Source organism: Excalfactoria chinensis, chromosome 5, assembly GCF_039878825.1.
Source record: "Excalfactoria chinensis isolate bCotChi1 chromosome 5, bCotChi1.hap2, whole genome shotgun sequence".
In the NCBI taxonomy this organism is placed as follows: Eukaryota; Metazoa; Chordata; class Aves; order Galliformes; family Phasianidae; genus Excalfactoria; species Excalfactoria chinensis.
Genome location: NC_092829.1, coordinates 32,957,345 through 32,963,344, shown reverse-complemented (window position 1 = coordinate 32,963,344; position 6,000 = coordinate 32,957,345).

Here is a 6,000-nt window from a genome sequence, read left to right as displayed (position 1 = left end):
AGTACCAGGTACGATTATTTGTACGTAAGCTAAAGCTGATCCTGAAGCATTTTTGATGTATGTAAGGTGTAACTCAAAGGAAACTGCAGAATGAGTCCAAATGTCTTTATTAGAGAGAAGTGAACCACAATTACAGGAAAGATAAAAACTGTATCTGTACATTGTATCTGTACATTGAGGCCTCTGCAAAAGTAGCGAATATTGGAGATCTTGGTGGAATTTTACTAAGAGCTGCACTGAACAGGCAGATTTCAGTGAAAATGTGCTCCTGTTACATTAGTAGTTTCTTACCAAGGAGAAGGAGCATCCCTGCATGGCTTCTGCAAGCAGGGTTGTTTGTCAGCCAAAGAGTGAAAGGAATGGAATGAAAGATGAGGATATACACTGTGAGGTGTAATTGGAAGTGGCCTTTCCCCATCTGCTCTTTCAGTTTCCTGTGTGTATCTGGAAGTCTGAAGATGATCAGGGACTTTTCGTTTTTTAAATTCAAGGCGTACTCAGTGCTCTGTAATACATTACCATATCATTTGTTTTCAAGCTGTAGAATAAAACAACTTTTTAAGGACAAAAACATTCAAAACTTTGACTATAGTAATATTTTGCTAAGAATTTTGTAATGCAACCATTTCAGGGGGGAAAAAAAAAAGCCCATCCTACACTTTTTAGTGCTTTATGTATGTAATTTGGAAAAGGAATCTGAGCTCAGCGCAGAGAAAGTGACATTTTGCTTGAAGCTTGGCTAGAAGGAATATTAATGTTTCCAATGAACTAACACCCTTTGTGGTGTTTCCTGGAAAGCAACACGGTCATCCAGGACAAAATATAGGGACGCTAAAACTCAGTGTTTTTCAGAGTAAAAAAAAAAGTTGTTTGTGAAAGATATACAGAAAGATGTGCCCTGACTCGAGATACCGCCTGGAGAAAATTATTAACAAGTTGCATTCTATTAACTTAGGCTTATATCTTTATCTCATAGCTTTTAGTTATACTATAACTAGTCCAGCTGATTCTGAACTCTGCTGCAGTAATCAGGACCAAGGGTTGGCTCAGAATACAGGCTGTTTGGAGCAGCCATTAGTGTCACACTAGCAGAACATAGATATCTGAAGAGCATCTTTGTTCGTACCCAGCCTGCTCAATTTTCAGTTTCTGTTGCTAGAACTTGCAGCTCCAGGAAGATCAGATTGCCTCTTCCTGAGACAATGAAGGATTACTTCGGTAGCAGTGCAATTTGTACATAGTGGTGTATGAAAGTGATACATTTTGCCTTCGAGACAGAAGGGCTGATCTCTCAAACTGCTATCTCTGATGCTGAGAATTTACTTTGCATCTTGGGTTGATGTTACTTTGAATACATACGCTGTTCGTGAGTTCTGGATGCTAAGATTAAGGATTCAAGCACTAGGCAGGGTCTTACAGGTCAGTGCATGACACTGACAGAATCTGAGAATGATGGTATGAGCTGGACTCAGTGCATTTGGCCTGCTGACCAGTCATTGGTCCTTGCCAGCAACTGTGTGAGATGAATACCAATCTACTGTGCTCCTTTGTGCTACTGACAGAATATCGCTAGTACTAGGTATAAATCATAAAGTAAATAAAATATATTTGTCCTTCACTTCTACTGTATTAACTGTGTTTTCCATTGATCTTCAAGCAGGTTTTTTTTTTTTTTTTTTTTTTTTTTTTTTAAAGACTGGATCTGCTGAGAGTAGACTCCCTCTCTGATAGGTGCTGCACAAACAAACCTGCTCCATGTGACTTACCATCACACCAGTACACAAGGTATGATTAGTGCAGTGGGCAAATGTATCTAGCAGTTATCCATCAGGATTGACTAAATGTAAAGACTGTCTCTCCCACTCAGAGTCCCAGAACTACAAATTACATGAAACTGAAAGAGTATTTTGGAGAATAGCCACTATGCACTTGTCCTGTTCTTGGTCTTATCTGTGAACATCTGTTTTGACCATTGACAAAGCCAGAATGGTGGGCTAAATCATCTTCTGAGCTGAAATTGGTTTTTGCTTGCCTGCTTGCATGTTTGCTTTGTGTGTTTGTTTGTTTGTTTGAGGAAAAGTTAGATATTTTCTATGTCTTTCTTGACAGAGTGTTGATTGTTGCAACGAATGGACACCAACTCTCAATCCTCCCTCAAATCCCCAGCATGCAGCTCTGGACTGCTGCCAAGGGCTGCAGGGAAAACACATTACTTTGTTTTCATGGTTGTTCTAGCAGGATGTGCGCTGTCTGATGGAAAGTGGAACACAATCACGTTGCTTTCCAGTGAAAGGTATGTTTGTGATGTCCTTATGTACTGATAAGCATGCTTTTTCACCTGTCAGGATAAGTTTGGAAGTGTCAGTTTATGTATAGGTGGGTTCTTCTCTCAATACTTGGTGCAGATATAGTAAAAAGAAGTCTTTGTGGTTATCAAATTATATGTAGCTACAACTTTATGAAGAATATGTACATTCCTGTGCATAGTATGAGGTAGGTAGAACACTGTAAAGTCATCTGAAGCCTTCCATGACTTATAATCAGCCGCCTAACCTTCCTGAGTATTTTCAATAGGTTGAATTACAATTCAAGGTAACAGTATCCCTGTAAGATCAGGATTGAGTTTAAATCTTGCTGTAGAATGGCATATTCAGTTTCTCTATATTTGTCTGAAATATCCTAGTTCGCAACAGATTAAAAATGTGCTTGTTTATCCTTTAAAACAGTATGCACAACTCATGCCTCATATCCACAGTCAGAAGAATGGGTACAGGAACCTTTGACTTCCTGCAGCAGATGTGTGGATACCTCAGGAGAGGATGTGGTATCTCCTGCTGTTTTCTGGGATGTTTACATGTCTTAGATGTTGTCTTCTGTGGAAACCAAAGGATAAATTTAACCAGGCAGTTAATGACAGTTCCAGGCATGCAGGAAAGTTTCAGTTGTTCAGTTGTCTCTGGCTTTGAAGTACATTTTGCTTAGCCTAAGGAATCGTGGTCCATCAGTAGAAGAACTGCTTCAAAAAAGCCACCATAAGTGGGCTTTTCGCCTTTTGACACCTGAAAGGAAGCTTTAATCTTGAAGAGTACCTAGTAGTTCTTAAGCAGAGAGAGTTTAGTTGTATTTGAACCAGAGCTGTCTCCTTTCTCTCCTTAGTTTTCTGTTTCATTTGTTTTCTGGGCATTTTTTCTTCATCATTTTTGTCTGCCTGACTAGCTGCAAAGAAAACACCATGCACAGGACAATAATGGGCTGAAGCAGGCAATACCTCACTACTTGCCAATTTACAGCTTAAGAAAAATTCTTATATTTCTGAGAACATTTGCTCTCTATCCTTTGCAAGTGCAACTTTTCTTTTTATCTGGAGTGAGAGTAGAATTTTTGAGGACTGACTTATTATCCTTTTTATTCCCTTCTCATGGAAGACAATTTGGCTTTTCAGTGCTTCTACCTTCCTGTCGTGCTCCTTGCAAAAGAACATAATTTTTCATTGTTAATGAATGTCAGTCCAGATCTCAAAGGAATGCAATTTCCTGGGTTCAGGAAGGAATCCAGAGGTTAGTCTCATAAATCCTATGTATTCTCTGTGGCTGTTATGACTCTTAGCCAACTTTGGCAAAAGAGTCATTTCATTTCACACTCACAGAGTAAAACACATTTCTTTTATAACCTCCTAGCCATGTGTTCAGGCTAAATCATTGTACATAGAGCTCTGAATTGAGTAATTCTTGTGCATGTCTCAAGTGCCTTCCTGTACTCTGTAGAATAAAGCTCTCCTTATGATGTAGAATTCTTGGAAGACAAGAGCTCCCCTCCTGCTACATGTAAAAAGTAGGGGATGATTTCTCTGTAGGTCAGTGCATGCACTTAGTACAGAGTCAAGGAGGTTCTGGATGAAAGGAGTCTTAGGATGCTATGGGCAGAAATGCAGTTATTCTGGGAAGCAGAGGAATGAATGTTTCTGCCCTTCTTGCTGTGCAAAGTCCTGTGTAGGTACAGTCAGGAATGCTTTTTTCTCTGTAAGCTTTTTTTACAGAGAATTGTGAAAACTGAAAGCTTCCCTTTCTAACATATTTTCATTGTTTTCATGCCTCTGAGAGTGATAGTGTCAGGTCAAGTCTCTCCAAATAGACTTTTCAGTTGAAAAAGAGGGAAAAAAAAGAAAGAAACGAAAAAGCTCTGCTTTCTCAAAAGCCATTTATTACTAAAAAAAAAAAAAAAAAAAAAAAAAAAAAAGGAAGAAGAAAAAGAAGTTTCACTGAAGAAGGAGATGTTTTGATCAGCACAATTTGCTTGGCTGGCAGTTCTGCAGCACCCTCAGACAGCTCTGACTTCTGCGGACCAACAGACACAGGGTGTACTAACTACTACCTTATTCACTTTCATTATAAGAATGCCAACTTTGAGCTCTTGTTGTGGATAAAGGTAATAAAAGTGAGTTCTGTATCTCAAAAATATCTGTATTACAGATTATTGTGATGAGGTAGGTTGAAAGGAAGGACAGTACAACTTATTTCAGTTAATACTGGAATGGACTGAGGTCTTTGTGAATCTATTGGCTGTCTGGACTGCTGCTACAATCTGAATCTATTCTCGGAGTGGATTGTACCAGAGAACAAAGAGGAGTGGCGGTAGAAGATATGAAGATGTTATTTGCTCTAGGGGCAAGGGGCTCACCCTGTTCTTGTGGTGTCTCTTAAGCCCTCCATGTGAAACAAGGGGGAAATAACAGGCACAGTGCAAACTGTTGTTGCGGAGGTGGATTTTGTCCCCAAATAAGATGTGTGTCTGGAGGTGGGCTTTCAAAACAGAAGGATGCAAATGCTGCCATGGCAATAATTTCTGCAGGGAAATAGAACCACTTTCTTACCCATATCACTAGCAAGTATCTTTTTCCATATGTGGATGAAGTTTGCTTGATTGAGAGAGTGACTGTGTATTTGCCAGCTATGAATGTTCAATATATCCTTGGTTTACTGCCATCCTGCAAAAAACATCAGCAGATCTTGAACATTGGTCTGGATTCATAGAAATTTTCTGATGATTGAATACCTCCTGCTCTTGTAAAAAAAAAGTTTTCCTTCCCTTTCTGAGGAAAAGAGGCCATATCAGTCTGCTTTATAGGCTTCTTATTTCAGCTCACCAGGTGTTGTCCTGAACACTGTCTTCAGGATTTTGGACCACGAGACTACTGTGATACAAGGTCTCACATCCTGGAAGGCTTCCAGTCAACATTAATGGCATTTTGCACAGATAGTAGATTAGTGCCAGAGTGATCAGGATCTGATGGAAGTAAATGCTGAGTGAGTACAGAGATTTTTTTAATCTTCTTTCCACAGTCCAAAATCGTGATTTACCAGATAGGTGTGTAATCAGCAGCGGAACAGTGAGAGCTTATGTTTTGGTGCAAAACCCATTTCTCTGTGTAGTGATTATGTGTAGCAACTATTTACCATTGAAACTGTGTTCTGGCTGCTAAAGTCTACTCTGGAGTTTCATTGATACATGACCTTCAGCTGACCTTTTGTGTAAGAGTGTGGTTCATCCAAACTCAGCAGAAAGATCAAATACTTCCTCAGCTATGGAAGAAGGTGGCTGTAAAAGAAAGAGTAATGAAAGATACAGGGAGAGGCAGAGATCAGTAGAAACAAATTTATACTTCTATATGTATATATGTATGTAGGGGTATAACAACTTTGTGTATGTGCTGATAACAGTATTACTTCCCCAGATGGTCATCGGGATCTATTTACAGCTCCAGCACTCTTAAAATGATGTCTTGTTGACGCTGCATGCTTCATTAGTATCAGTTAGTGCTGACAGGAAAGGAAGAGAAAAGAATGAACTCCATTCTATCAGATAGATACATCATATTAAAGATAAGATTTGATGTGAGATGATTTAATTTGTCTATTCCAAAGCAGATGTAGTAGTTAGCTATGAGAACTGGAACTCACTTTCGTCTTTGAAGAGGGGAATTAGAAAATGGCTCTCCAGAGT